The sequence below is a fragment of the Macaca thibetana genome, chromosome 1 (genome assembly GCF_024542745.1).
Source record: "Macaca thibetana thibetana isolate TM-01 chromosome 1, ASM2454274v1, whole genome shotgun sequence".
NCBI lineage: Eukaryota > Metazoa > Chordata > Mammalia > Primates > Cercopithecidae > Macaca > Macaca thibetana.
In genome coordinates, this window is record NC_065578.1 from 106,957,367 (window position 1) to 106,975,693 (window position 18,327).

The 18,327-nt window shown below is 38.7% G+C and overlaps 1 protein-coding gene across 4 annotated transcripts in view; it reads right to left on the reverse strand.

The window, feature by feature from the left end:
* Positions 1-18,327, reverse strand: part of VAV3 (vav guanine nucleotide exchange factor 3) — a 397,627-nt gene that overhangs the window by 159,482 nt on the left and 219,818 nt on the right. The gene's annotated exons all lie outside the window — the stretch shown is intronic.

Genomic DNA, 18,327 nt, shown 5'->3' on the forward strand with positions numbered 1-18,327 from the left:
ATAAATATCAATATGTGGACAGGGCTAAACAATCAGGGACCACCATCGACCAGTGGAATAATCTGGCTACTTTGAGGGCAAAAACTTGAACTCCCAAACTTTAGTGTTTTCTTTGAGGAACATTTTAGAAGAAAGTCTACTATTTTAATAAGTGACGGGTCAAACCGGTGGTTTAGATAACCACTTCAAATCTGGTTCTCCCCAGGAAGGAGAAGCTAGTCAATGGTCGGTCTAAAGGTTATCCTGAAGGAGAAGGATGACAGCACTATCATACTGTGTCCATACCTTCAGCAACTTATGTAATAAACATCCACTGTTTCCAAACTTTCCAGAACTGTTACCAAAGTTCTGGAAGAAAAGAAACACACATATTTATTTAACACTCATCTGAATCCACCCTGATAATTGGCCAGGGCTTAAGTCTCAGACCATGAGGTTTTCCTTCCCAGTTCCTTTACTTCTAAAAACAAACTTAAACTCTGAGACTGAAATCTTATCTAAATAACTGCGAGAAGAGACCACCACAAAACCCAATAAAATCAAACCGTTCCATTAATCATATTAGGCTCAAACCTGTGATAAAATAAAGTGATCAAAATATCTTGAAATAAATTAACTTGTAAATTAAGATTTGGTTTACTTTGCTCTAAGGAAATTCTGTGAAGCAAAAATTATCCTTACAGATGGTCGTTAATAATATACACAATGTTGCTTATTATTTGATTTTGTAAAAAATATCAAATTCTTATCCAACAGCAATCACTGAAAAATAAGTGTAAGTATTTAAACTCTAAATCATATTTTTCATCTAGTGAATGAATATGCTACACAGGAATACCTCTTGCTTATAAAACAAACTGAAAGGGAAACTTTCATCTTCAGAGAACAATAATAGGTGTTCTTGCTACAAATGAGGCAGTGTGGTATGACAGAAAAAGCCCCACATTGAGATTCAAGCTCAGCTTCTGTCACTTGCTAAGGAAATGAAAAAATACTTAATCTCTCTACTATTTTCTCATTTTTTAAAAGGAATAATACCTTCCTAGCTACCTCACCAGACTCTTTAAGAATCAGATTGGGCATTATCCAGAAATGCTTTGGAAACTGTAAAGCACTACATAAGAGCAAAGAATTATCGTTACATGTCCTAGACTCTAAATACTCTAACATGAGAGTATTAAAATCTGAAGTCATCATTTAAATACTCAAAAGCAGAATATTAAAATGCTATGCACAATTCAATCAGAAGTCTCCAAACTGATTTCCGAACATCTCAAAAAGATAAACTGTTCTATTTACTTTTTTTGTGTGTGTGAGGACAACAGTGTCTAACATTCATTGTACCCTGCCTATAATTCTGAAGTGAAATGAAACTTTCAGTGTATCCACACTTTTACCTGATCCTCATTAGCACTGGTAAGCTATGTTAATGAAAGAATCTTCCTAAATTAAGTTTCTTTTCATTTATTCATAAAAATATGTTTTAACCCTAGACTTAGAGGGATAGCTATCTTCATATATCTGAAAGATTTCCAGGTAAGGAAGAGTTAGACAGGTTCTATTTGGGCCCAAGAAGTGATATTAGGAAATTATACTTTAACAGACAGAGATTTTTACTCATTATAAGGAAGAATCTTCTTCAGTTATTATAAGGAAGAACCTTCTAAAATGAAATCTTCTTCATTATAAGGAAGAATCTTCTACAGTGAAAGCTAACCAAAGATAAAACAAGCAATTTCAGAGGTAGTTAGTCCCTCATCACAAGAGGTATCCAAGCACAGGATATACTTGGAAAGAAGTTGTATGAAAGACTCAAGCCATGAATTGTTAAAAAGGAGGAACTTTACTCTCCTCTTCAGAGAATGTATGAATTTATAAAACTGTATAGTTTCTGAAGATTTTGATCATTATGAAAAGGTATTCAGAATCTATGGGAAAAAACAACTATGACAAATTAATTTTTCTAAATTATATATTGGTGTCAAATGGCATCTTTTTTCTAATTACTTGAAGCAAAAAGCACATATACTTAACTTACAGCAACTTACTTCTAAGTGAAGAGAAAAAATATTCAGTTGCAAATGCCTTTCTTAGATGCCCAGGAGCCCAATAACTCTGAAAATTTGTCCATCAGCATCACATGCATAGACTTTTCTACACTGAAATTTCTAATCCCATTCTCCACAGATCAAAATAATGTGTAGTATAAATTATTTCATATACCTTGCAATTTATCACTGCTTTGCATTAGCATTATAATGCTGACTTGAAAATATAAGTCTTGGGCAGCCTTTCCAAGATGGCCAAATAGGAATAGCTCTGGTCTGCAGCTCCCAGAGTGATCAATGCAGAAGACGGGTAATTTCTGCATTTCCAACTGAGATACCTGGTTCATCTCACTGGGACTAGCTGGACAGTGGGTGCAGCTCACAGAGGGTGAGCTGAAGCAGGGCAGGGTGTCACCTCACCCAGGAAGTGCAAGGGGTCAGGGGATTTCCCTTTCCTAGCCAAGAGAAGCCATGACAGACTGTACCGGGAAAACCGGGACACTCCCACCTTAATACTACAGTTTTCCAACGGTCTTAGCAAATGGCACACCAGGAGATTATATCCCGCACCTGGCTCAGCGGGTCCCATGCCAACGGAGCCTTACTCACTGCTAGTGCAGCAGTCCAAGATCAAGCTGCGAGGCAGCAGACTGGCTGGGGAAGGGGCATCTGCCATTGCTGAGGCTTGAGTAGGTCAGGAAGCTCGACCCGCATGGAGCCCACTGCAACTCAACAAGTCTGCCTGCCTCTGTAGACTCCACCTCTGGGGGCAGGGCATAGCTGAACAAAAGGCAGCAGAAACGTCTGCAGACTTAAATGTCCCTGTCTGACAGCTCTGAAGAGATCAGCGCTTCTCCTGGTATGGTGTTTGAGCTCTGAGAACACAGACTGCCTTCTCAAGTGGGTCCCTGACCCCCGTGTAGCCTAACTGGGAGACACCTCCCAGTAGGAGCCGACTGACACCTCATACAGCTGGGTGCCCCTCTGACGCGAAGCCTCCAGAGGAAGGATCAGGCAGCAACATTTGTTGTTCTACAATATTTGCTGTTCTGCAGTCTCTGCTGGTGATACCCAGGAAAACAGGATCTGGAGTGGACCTCCAGCAAACTCCAACAGACCTGCAGCTGGGGACCTGACTGATAAAAGGAAAACTAACAAGCAGAAAGGAATAGCATAAACATCAACAAAAATGACATCCACACCAAAACCCCATCTGTAGGTCACCATCATCAAAAACCAATGGCAGATAAAACCACAAAGATGGGGAGAAACCAGAGCAGAAAAGCTGAAAAATTTAAACACCAGAGCACCTCTTCTCCTCCAAAGGATTGCAGCTCCTCATCAGCAATGGAACAAAGTTGGATGGAGAATGACTTTCACGAGTTGATGGAAGTAGGTTTCAGAAGGTCAGTAATAACAAACTTCTCCAAGCTAAAGGAGGATATTCAAACCTATTGCAAGGAAGCTAAAAACCTTGAAAAAAGATTAGAATAATGGCTAACTAGAATAAACAGTATAGAGAAGACCTTAAATGACCTGATGGAGCTGAAAACCATGGCACGAGAACCACGTGACACATGCACAAGCTTCAGTAGCTGATTCGATCAAGTGGAAGAAAGGGTATCAGTAATTGAAGATCACATGAATGAAATGAAGCGAGAAGTTTAGAGAAAAAAAGAGTAAAAAGAAACAAACAAAGCCTCCAATAAATATGGGACTATGTGAAAAGAACCAATCTATGTTTGACCGGTGTACCTGCAAGTGATGGGGAGAATGGAACCAAGCTGGGAAACACTCTTCAGGATATTATCCAGGAGAACTTCCCCCACCTAGCAAGGCAGGCCAATATTCAAATTCAGGAAACACAGAGAACACCACAAAGATACTCCTTGAGAAGAGCAACTCCAAGACACATAATTGTCAGATTCACCAAAGTTGAAATGAAGGAAAAAATGTTAAGGACAGTCAGAGAGAAAGGTTGGGTTACCCACAAAGGGAAGCCCATCAGACCATCAGCAGATCTCTCAGCAGAAACTCTACAAGCCAGAAGACAGTGGTGGCCAATATTCAACATTCTTAAAGAAAAGAATTTTCAACTCAGAATTTCATATCCAGCCAAACTAAGCTTCATAAGTGAAGGAGAAATAAAATCCTTAACAAACAAGCAAATGCTGATAGATTCTGTCACCACCAGGCCTGCCCAACAAGAGGTACCAAAGGAAGCACTAAACATAGAAAGGAACAACCAGTACCAGCCACTGCAAAAACATGCCAAATTGTAAAGACCATCGATGCTAGGAAGAAACTGCATCAATTAATGAGCAAAATAACCAGCTAACATCATAATGACAGGATCATACATACATACATTCATACATAACAATATTAACCTTAAATGTAAATGGGCTAAATCCCCCAATTAAAAGACACAGATTGGCAAATTGGATAAAGAAACAAGACCCATCAGTGTGCAGTATTCAGGAGAATCATCTCATGTGCAGAGACACACATAGGTTCAAAATAAAGGGATGGAGTAAGATCTGCCAACCAAATGGAAAAAAAAAAAAAAAAAAAAACCCAGCAGGGGTTGAAATCCTAGCCTTTGATAAAACATACTGTAAACAAAGATCAAAAGAGACAAAGAAGGCCATTACATAATGGTAAAGGGATCAATTCAAAAAGAAGAGCTAACTATCCTAAATATATATGCACCCAATACAGGAGCACCAAAATTCATAAAGCAAGTCCTTAGAGACCTACAAAGAGACTTAGACTCCCATACAATAATAATGGGAGACTTTAACACCCCATTGCCAATATTACACCAATGAGATAGAAGGTTAACAAGGATATCCAGGACTTGAACTCAGCTCTGCACCAAGCTGACCTAATAGACATCTACAGAACTCTCCACCCCAAATCAAGAGAATATACATTCTTCTCAGCACCACATCACACTTATTCCAAAATTGACCACATAGTTGGAAGTAAAACACTCCTCAGCAAGTGTAAAAGAACAGAAATCACAACAAACTGTCTCTCAGACCACAGTGCAACCAAATTAGAACTCAGGATTAAGAAACTCACTCAAAACCGCACAACAACATGGAAACTGAACAACCCGCTCCTGAATGACTACTGGGTAAATAACAACATGAAGGCAGAAATAAAGATGTTCTTTGAAACCAATGAGAACAAAGACACAACATACCAGAATCTCTGGGACACATTTAAAGCAGTGTATAGAGGGAAATTTATAGCACTAAAAGCCCACAAGAGAAAGCAGGAAAGACTAAAATTGACACCCTAACATCACAATTAAAAGACCTAGAGAAGCAAGAGCAAACACATTCAAAAGCTAGCAGAAGGCATGAAATAACTAAGGTTAAAGCAGAACTGAAGAAGACAGAGACACAAAAAACCCTTCAAAATACTCAATGAATCCAGAAGCTGGTTTTTTGAAAAGAACAACAAAACAGACCACTAGCAAGACTAATAAAGAAGAAAAGAATCAAATAGATGCAACAAAAAATGATAAAGGGGATATCACCACCGATCCTACAGAAACACAAACTACCATCAGAGAATACTATAAACACCTTTACACAAATAAACTAGAAAATCTAGAAGAAATGGATAAATTCCTGGACACATAAACCCTCCCAACACTAAACCAGGAAGAAGCTGCATCTCCAAGTAGACCAATAACAGGTTCTGAAATTGAGGCAATAATTAATAGCCTACAAACCAAAAAATGTCCAGGACCAGACAGATTCACAGCCGAATTCTACCAGAGGTACAAAGAGGAGCTGGTACCATTCCTTCTGAAACTATTCCAATTAATAGAAAAAGAGGGAATCCTCACTAATTCATTTTATGAGGCCAATATCATCCTGATACCGAAGCCTGGCAGAGATACAACAAAAAAAGAGAATTTTAGACCAATATCCTTGATGAACATCGACACGAAAATCCTCAATAAAATACTGGCAAACTGAATCCAGCAGCACATCAAAAAGCTTAACCACCAAGATCAAGTTGGCTTCATCCCTGGGATGCAAGGCTGGTTCAACATTCGCAAATCAATAAACATAATCCATCACATAAACAGAACCAAAGATCAAAATCACATGATTATCTCAATAGATGCAGAAAAGGCCTTTGACAAAATTCAACAGCCCTTCATGCTAAAAACTCTCAATAAACTAGGTATTGATGGAACGTACCTCAAAATAATAAGAGCTATTTATGACAAACCCACAGCCAATATCATACTGAATGGGCAAAAACCGGAATCATTCCCTTTGAAAACTGCCACAAGACAGGGATGCCCTCTCTCACCACTCCTATTCAACACAGTGTTGGAAGTTCCACCCGGGGCAATCAGGCAAGAGAAAGAAATAAAGGGTATTCAGTTAGGAAAAGAGGAAGTCAAATTGTCCCTGTTTGCAGACGACATGATTGTATATTTAGAAAACCCCACCGTCTCAGCCCAAAATCTCCTTAAGCTGATAAGCAACTTCAGCAAAGTCTCAGGATACAAAATCAATGTGCAAAAATCACAAGCATTCCTATACACCAATAACAGACAAACAGAGAGCCAAATCATAAGTGAACTCCCATTCACAATTGCTACAAAGAGAATAAAATACCTAGGAATCCAACTTACAAGGGATGTGAAGGACACCTTCAAGGAGGACTACAAACCACTGCTCAATGAAATAAAAGAGGACACAAACAAATGGAAAAACATTTCATGCTCATGGATAGGAAGAATCAATATTGAGAAAATGGCCATACTGCTTAAGATAATTTATAGATTATGCCATCCCCATCAAGCTACCAATGACTTTCTTCACAGAATTGGAAAAAACTACTTTAAAGTTTATGGAACCAAAAAAGAGCCCACATTGCCAAGACAATCATAAGCCAAAAGAAGAAAGCTGGAGGCATCACGCTACCTGACTTCAAACTATACTACAAGGCTACAGTAACCAAAACAGCATGGTACTGGTACCAAAACAGAGATATAGACCAATGGAACAGAACAGAGGCCTCAGAAATAACACCACACATCTACAATGACCAGATCTTTGACAAACCTGACAAAAACAAGAAATGGGGAAAGGATTCCCGGATTCCGTATTCAATAAATGGTGCTGGGAAAACTGGCTAGCCATATGTAGATAGTTGAAACTGGATCCCTTCCTTATGCCTTATACAAAATTAATTCAAGATGGATTAAAGACTTAAATGTCAGACCTAAACCCATAAAAACCCTAGAAGAAAACTTAGGCAGTACCATTCAGGACATAGGCATGGACAACGACTTCATGACTAAAACACCAAAAGCAATGGCAACAAAAGCCAAAATAGACAAATGGGATCTAACTAAACTAAAGATCTTCTGCACAGCAATAGAACCCACCATCAGAGTGAACAGGCAACCTATAGAATGGGGAAATATTTTTCCAATCTACCCATCTGACAAAGGGCTAGTATCCAGAATCTACAAAGAACTTAAATTTACAAGAAAAAGTCAAACAACCCCATCAAAAAGTGGGCAAAGGATATGAACAGACACTTTTCAAAAGAAGACATTTATGCAGCCAACAGACACATGAGAAAAAAACGCTCATCATCACTGATCATCAGAGAAATGCAAATCAAAACCACAATGAGATACCATGTCACACCAGTTAGAATGGAGATCATTAAAAAGTTAGGAAACAACAGGTGCTGGAGAGGATGTGAAGAAATAGGAACACTTTTACACTGTTGGTGGGAGTGTAAACTAGTTCAACCATTGTGGCAGACAGTGTGGCGATTCCTCAAGGATCTAGAACTAGAAATACCATTTGACCTAGCGATACTGTTACTGGATATATACCCAAAGGATTATAAATCATACTACTATAAAGACACATGCACACATATGTTTATTGTGGCACTATTCACAATAGCAAAGACTTGGAACCAGCCCAAATGTCCACCAATGATAGACTGGATTAAGAGAATGTGGCACATATATGCCATGGACTACTATGCAGCTATAAAAAAGGATGAGTTCAGACATGGAGGAAGCTAGAAACCATCATTCTCAGCAAACTATCACAAGGACAGAAAACCAAACACCGCACGTTCTCACTCATAAGTAGGAGCTGAACAATGAGAACACTTGGACAAAGGGCAGGGAACATCACACACTGGGGCCTGTGGTGGGGTGGGGGAGTGGGGGAGGGATAACTTTAGGAGAAATAGCTAACGTAAACGACGAATTAATGGGTGCAGCAAACCAACATGGCGCATGTATACATATATAACAAACCTTCACGTTGTGCACATGTACCCTAGAACTTAAAGTATAATTTAAAAAAAGAAAAAGAAAAAAAGAAAATATAAGTAGTTTTACAATGCAAACTTCACAAGAGAAGTGAACTTGTCTATCACTGTATCCCTAATGCGTAAAACACTTCCTGGGCATATATTGTGAAATGCACAATACATAGTCTTACTGAAAAATTGTTTCAAGTATGACTTCCTTTCCATCTCCCCAACTAGCTTGCTATTGCCTACTCCCCCATGAAGAGGAAAAACTAAGTTTCTCCCATTGTTTCCACTGCAAGGATTGCCAGTTTCCAATCACAGCTTATTTTGTGTTGTATAGCCCAAAGTAGTAATTCTTATGATCTAATCATTTCTTATCAAGAAATAGCATAAAAACAGTATATGTCACACTAACTGTTAGGTTTAGACTTATAGGTTAAAGCTTGGTTATTGTCATAGAATTCACTGTAGTGGAGATTTTGTCATATACTTGGAGGAAACCATATACCAAGTTGACTTAGTACAACAAACAACTCCAAAACAATCTTACTCTTTGAGTAAATATCTACACTACCCGGACAAGCTGGAGACAGTAGCACAGTGACCACCACTGCCAGGTTAAACTCTCTGGCTGTACTATTATTGTTCATTTAAAAAGAAGGAAAAAAAAAATAACAGATGAAAGGCTCTGTTATAAAGCCTCAGGGAAACAAACACTAATTCAGCTTACTAATTTTATTTGCATTTAGTTTTAACCAGGGTAATGCTTATTTGCTGATGGAAATTTCAATATCTGTCCTTTGCTCTTCACCTGCCTGTGACTTCTCCTTTCTCATAAGCACGTTCAAGAATGCCAAAAAGTGTCAAATACGTATTAAACATAACCAGAGAAAAAGGAGAGAGCTTGATCCTCACTAGGCAATAACAAAACAAGAATACTATTTAATATTTACTAATGCTTTGTCATGCATGAAATACTTTTGCATGTTTCTGGATCAAATAGGCTACTGAAAGACTCCATTTCATGACAGCTGTGAATTTTCTGAGCACTGTCCCGTGTCCTACTTCCTTTTATTGCTGCCAGTATAGTCCCCTATTCTGACTTAACTGCCAATTTTGAAAGGTTATAGACAATACATTAGATTCAGGGAGAGTTGAGCTGGCTTCAACTTGGGAGATTAATGTGAATAGGCCAGCACCATGAGACTCAGCACAGCCCAGAGGCAACGGATGGTGCCGGCATGGATTCCGCACCCATAAACAAATTCTTCACATTAAAAACTGGTCATGCAAGCCTTTTAAGGAGGAAGAATGTGAGGTTTTTAGAGAAAATAATTTCTCAAGAAAAAAAAAACAAAAACAATCCAAAAGGGCAGACAAATACAGAGACAGTTTATAGACTGATATTTTGGCCATTATGCCAGTAAGGCCTCCAGTTTCCAAACAGACACTGTCGGGCTTTGGACACTAAGAAAATGCCAAAGCAGGTGACAAAATGTCATCCCCACATCCAGCTCATCCAGGAAGGCTCCCCCTCTGGCCAACTCTTGACACCACAGGCTTCCTCTGCCCCTTCCGGTTTTCCTTAGTATGCTCTCCAGGGAGGAAATTTCAGAATAAATAACAGGCACAAATGGTATTGCTGATGGGAAGAAAATGCATCAAGAGCACAAACAGCATCACTGATTAAAAAATGCTTCTTCGCTGGGCATGGTGGCTCATGCCTGAAATCCCAGCACTTTGGGAGGCCAAGGCGGGTGGCTCACCTCAGGTCAGGAGTTCAAGACCAGCCTGGCCAACATGGTGAAACCCTGTCTACTAAAAACACAAAAATTCGCTGGGTGTGGTGGTGTGTGCCTATAATCACAGCTACTTGGGAGGCTGAGGCAGGAGAATCGCTTGAACCCAGGAGGTGGAAGTTGCAGTGAGCTGAGATCTCATCACTGCACTCTAGGCTGGGCGACAGAGCGAGACTCCATCTCAAAAAAAAAAAAAAAAAAAAAGAAAAGAAAAAGAAAAAAGCTTCCTGTTGATGTGGCTGACTACTGAGTAGAGAAAGTTACCACATAGCTGCTACTGGCCTGGAGTCTGTGGGACCTGTCCTTTTCAATAAACCATGTAATAAAACTTAATGAAACTGGAAATTGAATAGATACAGTCTGTTCTGTGAGCAGACATTTTTAATATTCAATTAGACAGTAAAATAATAATGACAAATATAGATAATTCATCCAGGTTTATTATTTTCTTTTTTTGGTGAAGTAAAAAACATTTTGGAGCTAAATCATCAACAGGAATCATGGATACTAAAAACAAAAGAAAAAAAAATCACACTTCTACAAAAGGCCACATCATGGTTTCATTATAGCTGAGATCATTTTGTGGTAACATATATTGACTAATTCTCTAGGCGTAAGTCATCTTATTGTGCTGTAAGACAGAGGTCACTAACTACAGCCCACGGGCCAAGTACAACCACCAAGTGTTTTACTGGAACACACTACACTCATTCATTTATGTGAATCTATGGCCACATTCGTAGTTAACTATGACAGAATTGAGTAGCTCTGACAGATACCATATGGCCCACAAAGCCTAAACCATTTACTCTCTGGCCCCCTACAACAAAATGTTGCTGGCCCTTGTTCTAAGAGAAGAAATCTGTTGTCTCAACAGAAACTTATTTATACATTTGAGAAGATCCAAACAAACCTTCTGATGAAGAAAATGAAAGAGGAGAGAGAGGAGGGGATAGGAAGGGAAGACAGGCCTAGCAGTACTCATAGTGGTAGTAGCTGTTGTTTCTTAGGCCTGCTTTAGAACTCTGACAGCTTCATGCAGATACTGTAGGCATCTCCATCTGGGCAAAAATATTAACAAAGTGAATCTTTTAAATTTTCACATTTGAATGTCAAATTTGTTGCCAAACCTTTAATAATAGAAACATGGGTCTTTCAAAAATTAACAACAAAGACCAATTTCTCCTGAAACACTCACTGGAGAGCTTAATTTTGAATTGATGGGTAACATGACATGGTTTTATCCTCTAAATCCCAGGACAGGTGTGGGAGGCACTCCGTCTGGCCTGACCAGCCACTCCCTAAAGGGGTGGTGAGGCAAGGGGCGCTCGTCCTCTGCAGGGAGCAGTGCTGGGTGGGGAGGGTCATGCTCCAGGTGCTGCTGAGGGTGTCAAAGACCAGTGAAACAGCAGAGGGAACAGGTGCATGACATAAGCGCCACTGTGACGCCTGTTGGCATGACAAAAAATAGACTGTGAATGGATTTCAGGTGGAAAATGGAAAAGGCGTAGATCTTTTCTCCTGGGTCTGACAGGTGGGAAAATTAAAAAAGAAAATACACACACACACACACACACACACAAACCAAAAAAGCCACAATGAATCAAGAACATGGAGAGAGAGAGAAATGTGAGAATGTAGGTGAGCCTTGAGCACCTCAGACCCTAAAACTGGAATCTGGGCTAACCTCTGTCTACATCTCCAAGGAGCAAGGAGGCCCCACATAACATATGAGTTGCATATTTTTCTACAGTTTTCAGTATATAAATGAATGAGATCAGTGCTACTTAAATGACAGGCTAGATAAAATGATAATTGCCCATCCTGTTTGGTTCCAAAAATTTTATCCAAGCAAGCCAGACTACTAGAAAGAAACATCTGGAAGGGCTAGCATCAGGTTAGATGTCCATAAAAATGCCTTAGCAAAACTGCAATTACATAGTTGAAGGCTTACATAAAAGAGAAATACTGATCTATGTCATCAACTTCAAGAATTTCAACAAATCTAATGTTGCTGGTAGAGAATGTTTTTCAATGTCTCCTACCTAAGGATCCACACTATATAGCCTTCTTACCATGCTGGAAAAAGTTTCTCCCGCAAAGGGCCATTGTAATATTTTGTCAGATAATAAGAATGCCACAACTCATCAAGTCTTTTTTTTCCCTTGTCTTCATTGTCAGAAAACTTACAGAGTAAAATTTCACATTTACAACAAAAATATGATACTATGCTAGGACAGATCATGCATTTGAACAACAGGGACAAGATCCCTGCCCTCATACAAGAAACAGACATTAAATAGGCAAATAGATCTAACGGCAATCCCATATTCCATGGACCCAGGCAGTTCAGCCTTGGGCCGCTAAAGGTACATCAAAATAAACAAAAAATAATTTCATTCTTTACTTAACATTTCAAAGAACATAAAGGGAAGCTAAATTGAGATTCCAAACACCTGCATCTCAAAAGGCCTTTTCCCCTTCTCAAATCCCTCAGACGCCATAGCTATCCCAGAGCCTCACTCACACCAAACACACACAATACTTTCTTTCCATTCCCTGATCCATTAGGCTTTCTTTTCCCCCTTCCTACATCTCTAACCATATGGTTCAACTTAACTTCTCTTCTAATAAACAAAACAGAATCCTTATTCTTTAGGAGAAAAGAGAAGTAAAACTGAGTGGACATCTAACAGATTCTAACAGGAAGAGGGATTGTTGGATTAAGAGAAGGCAGTAAACAGGATGCTTGGATAATTTCTGTCTGGCAATATAAATACAATTGTGAGAGAATATAGAAAAGGTGGTATTACTCACTTAGCATAGGGGTCAGGAGGGATCTCCCTCACAAAGTAACATTTACAGCCAAGACCTGCAGGATATAGAACCACGTATTCAAAGAACAGGGGGAAAGATGAGGCCTGGCAGGGAAAGCTTATGTGTGAATATCTGAGGCCTGGGCATTCTCTGAGAACTGAAACACACAATTTAACTAGAAAAAAAAAGAAACAAGCACAGGAAAAACTGATGGGAGATGGGGCTGGAAAGATGGGTGGGATAAAACCAGTCAGGGCCTTCTTCCATCCTAGCGAAAACTCTGATGTTATAGCAAGTACAATAAATATCCAACAGAGCTTTCTAAGTGGGGTAGTCTTAGTATCGGATGACTCTGATGCTTGTGAAGAAGGACTAGTGGGGAAGAAGTAGGGAATGCAGAAGCTAAAGAGACATGCAGAAGATGTAACCCAGGGGTGGCAAGAGAGAGTTCAGGCAGGTGTTCAGATTTGATGTGCAGTGATTAGTGAGAGATTGATTACAAGTGGCGAGAGGGAGCTGTATCAAGCGCAATTCTTGTGACTCCATATGTTGATCCTTAAGTAAATGGAGGTTAAAGGAGGAGATGATTTGAATAGAAATATCAAGAGTTCAGTCCTGAAACTTAATCCATTATATACTAACAGAATATTATTATATTTAGAAATAATAATACTTAAATTCAATTGCAACAGCTCCCTCATTGTTATAAGCCCAGGGCTTCCAACAGTGTCTGGCATCAAGGCAAGCACACGATAAATATTTGCAGAATGAATAAAATTTCCTCTGGTAATTCTCTCTCTGGTATTCAAAGTATCTGAGCAATATCTTTAGATTAAAACAAATTATGTTTGATGAAATATAACTCTAGGTTTGAAATGTGAGAAACATGCTTTTTGTTTTTATCATATAAACTACAGAAACTAAACTTCAAGAAAATATTCTTGTCTAGTTTGAGTTTGAAGAGCCTGAGTTTGAAGATAATACTTGGAAACACTGTTCTATTTGACCTCTGATTATTTAAATTTTTCTTTTTAATTCTGCAGCATGTGTGCTTTTTATTGTGAGTGACTTCAAATTCCTTCTGGAAGTAGATGGGGAATAAATTAGAAAGAAACACTGTGCCTCAGATTAAACGTGATTTGTGGAGCTTAACGGCTACACTCTCACTCCCTGCTCCATCCCAACAGGGAAGCTCCTCTCAGGGCTCATTCTGGGAAATGCAAAGCGCAGGCAGGGGCTGCCCTTCCGGATGACCAACAGGATAGTGCATCCTGGTCCCAGAGTCCCTCTGGAGCTCTAGAATCTCCATCTCCCATTCTCATTCTCTTCTTTCCACTACCATTAGTCCTTGTGTTTAAAAGATAAACATCCTGGGCTAATATTTCAGTAGACAATGCCTGACCTCTATGCTATTTTCTCTTAGGTAATTCATGTAGAACTGTGCCAGGCACTTATTACACAGTCAAGACATCTTAGATACTCGCAGTAGTGACGGCATATGCATCTCAAAGGGTCTTTCTTCATTCAAGGGGGTAAATGAGAATTGTTAGAATTTCAAGAACTGGGCCAAGGTCGGTCAGAAGAAATTCTAGGCAAGAGCACCTTTCATTTCCCTTCAAAAAAGCACTACAAAGGCTAATTCTGAATCTACCCGTTACTACCATATGTGATGCTTATGGTATGCCTCTTATTTTACCTATCCTTTTGCTAACTTTTCTTTTTTAAAAAAAAAACCTTTTTGGCCACTAAAAGTAATGGCAAAGCCCCAATTACTTTTGCACCAACTTAAATATAATTATACTTCTTTATTTTTTACTCAGGTTTAACTTACTCCTGGGACATTTAAGAAAACTATCTGATCGCTAGATCCTATTCACAGTGAGGAAACAAAAACAAAAAATACAAAAAACCCAGACTCCAGTTTTAGATGCCAAGATCTGAGTCCAGTTGCTTATTTTAGCATCGTTATGGATAAAGAAACTCCTGTGAACTGAGATCTTCAACTGTACTGTAAATGACACAGCATCAAACTTGTACGCATTTGCTCAAATGCTCCTGTGACTGCTAGTTTCCTGAGCTACAAAATGGGTATGACAAGGTTTATTAATTTAAATCTTACAGAAAAATTCATAAAAGCACAATGGTTATATTGGATTTGGAGAAAACATATCCATAGCTTCTTAACAAAATTTTGAACATTGCTATAGGCAGTTATATCCATATTTTCCAGCATCATTATGAAAACCAGCTTAACCCAATAAAACTATTTGCCATTCTGTTTCACAGATGACTAAATGGAATTGTGAGAGACAGTTAGTGACAAAAAAAAAAAAAAAAAAAAAAAAAAAAAAAAAAAAAAACCCTTTTGGAAAAAATAAAAGTAAGCAAGGCATATTGATCAGCCTCTTAAAGATTTAAATACCTTATTTAGATTATGGCCCCCAGAACTACAGCCCTTGCACTCTATTTGGTATATTTTGTTAAGTAATTTTTCCAACAACCTCAAGAACATATCAGTCCTGCTATCACTTATCACAAAAATTTTAAAAAAAAAGGGAAAAATATCCTCCTGCCCTATCCAAGTGGGTCACTGCTACTTTTCTCTTTGTTCAGCCTTTCCTATGGAGGTTTGCCAGGTTCTAATGTGGTTCACTGTGTATTTTAAACGCTGGAAGTGGTTATGGTCAAAGAAGGTCAGAGAACATGACTGCTGAACAAGGATGGGGATGTGCTTGGGAGAGACAGAGGCTGAGATTTAGGTCACCTCTGGGGAGAATATTTGGGTTCACCAGATACTAATTGTTTATTAGTGTTCATGCTTTTCCATGGCCTTATTTAATGTTCTAAATTAAGAGCCTTAATTTAGAGGCTTAACGTAGTATTTTAAGTGCCTTAACAGTGATTTGCAATAATTTTAAATAAAAATGATCCAATCATCCTATAAACAGAATTGCCATCTTCTGTAAATAGAAATGGCAAGCATTTCAACACTCTTAAAAATATCAGCTCCCTTGATTTCCCTCCGCCCTCTCACCAATGCCTCCCTTTTCTTTTCAGAATTCCTTAAAGCAATAGTCCAGAGTGCTCTAAGGGAACTCAAGGGACTCGTGTTGATGCTAAAGACACTGGGAAGAAGCCATCCTGTGGAGATACACGAGGCTTGCTGTTCTTCATGCATTGTCACTGATGCGCAGGAGTTATTTTCTTTTATTCTCCGTGACTTATCAAAAAGGATTTAATAATGAATACAGATTTAATACAGATTTAATACATGGATAAAATAATGGATAAGCAGCAAAATTTGAACCATAGGCAAAATCAAACTTCAAGATTTACCTACATTATTCTATTTTTATGAGCATCAGACAGGCAAAATCTGTCTTATAAAGCTGGAAGCAGACATTATCAGGGCTTTCCTACATGATGAACTTCAAAAAAGAAGGAAATAAACAATGGAATATTCTGATGCCTGCTCAGATTTTATTTTACCATATATAATATAACCCTTATTTATAGAAGCCCTCAACTTCAACTCTGAGCAATTCTCCAAAAAGATAACTTCTACCCTCTCACTACCTGCATGGACATTCAACAGATCTCTAAAATAACAAAAACTACTTCTACTGGTGTGTTATTATATTGCTGAGGTGCTTGGAAAATAATCAAAGATTAAGAATCCCAGGTTCTGTGCATGTGCTTCAGCCATCCTTATTGTGGTGGAACAATTTAAATCCATACGTACTATATGTATAAACCTGTAAGGCGGTGGCTCCTGGTTGCCTACAACTACCTATTCCTCCCTTCTTCCATAGTAAAAGAACCTTAATTTTTAGCCAGGAAGAATCCTACCCAGAATAAAGGTTTTATTTGCCAGCCTCCCTTGGCAGGTGTGGCCACATGACTACACTTTGGTCAGTATTATGTAACAGAAGCGGGTGGTATTTCTACAAGGAATCCATAAAAGTGGGATTACTTTCTGCTACCTAGAACATAGATTTTATACCTAGAGCTCTAGCAGCTGTCTTAGACTACAAGGTGACCACGCTTAAGGAGAGAAGCCAAATGCTGACAAGAAATTTATCTTGTCAAATTTCTCTCTCTCTCCTTTTTTTTTTCAAGACAGACTCTCAGTCTGTTACCCAGGCTGGAGTACAGTGGCACAATCTCAGCTCACTGCAACCTCTGCCTCCTGGGTTCAAACGATTCTCCTGCCTCAGCCTCGCAAGTAGCTGGGACGACAGGCATGCGCCACCACACCTGGCTAATTTTTGTACTTTTAGTAGAGATGGGGTTTCACCATGTTGGCCAGGCTGACCTCGAACTCCTGACCTCAGGGGAATCGCCCACTTCAGCCTCCCAAAGTGCTGGGATTACAGGCATGAACCACCACGCCTGGCCATCAAGTCTCTCATATCTAGAAATTAACTGTTTGTTTTATGGCAACTGAACAAAATAGTGACTGATATATCTATCATACAGTCCAAGGAACCTGTCTGCTCTGGGACATGAAATTCAAGTTTTCTCCTCTGCAGACACTCCTTCACTCACCTGAAGATTATAAAGGCAAACAAAACCCATCAAAAAAATGATAGCCTAGCATATAAGAGTAAAGGCTCGAGATCAGCTCTGTCTTTGCATATTACCACTAACCCCAGCATCCTACCACTCCAATTCAAATTATTCAACTCCAAGTGACTTCCTAAAAAGAAAAATTAGTATATTGGAAGATGTTATGTAGTTTTATAAGTATTCATAAGTATGCTAGAATCCCAAATGCAATCATTATTAATAATAATAGCAATAACAATAGGTATCACCTATTGTACAGTATCACATGGCTGCTATCGTACTATTTGGCTAGCACTCTGCTGATACATATTACCTAGAATTTGAAGTAAATATCATCCCTATTTTACAGATGAGGAAACTGAGGCTGTGAGAAGTTTAAATAACTTAGCTTTCATCATGCAGCCAGTTCATGGCAGGGATAATAGATGAACGCAGAACTGACTATAAGCTTAAACATTTTGGCTATAGAATCCTGTATCTCAAAATGTTAGATAAAATAACCTTGAGAATCTTTATTTTCCTAATTTCAGAACCACAATAAAACATCCTATTCCTACCTCTAGTTTACATTAACATGAGCATTTCTTAAAGAAAAAAACTGATAGAATTTGTCAACAAATGGTAAATAATCTTAGAACCCAAATGAAACAAATTCCAAATGTAGTTTTCCTTAATTTCACATTTTGCTAACAGTTTTATTTCAGGGCATCCTATATATTTCCACGAAAAGGGTCATTGTGCACCTTTCAATCCTTAAACATCAAAAC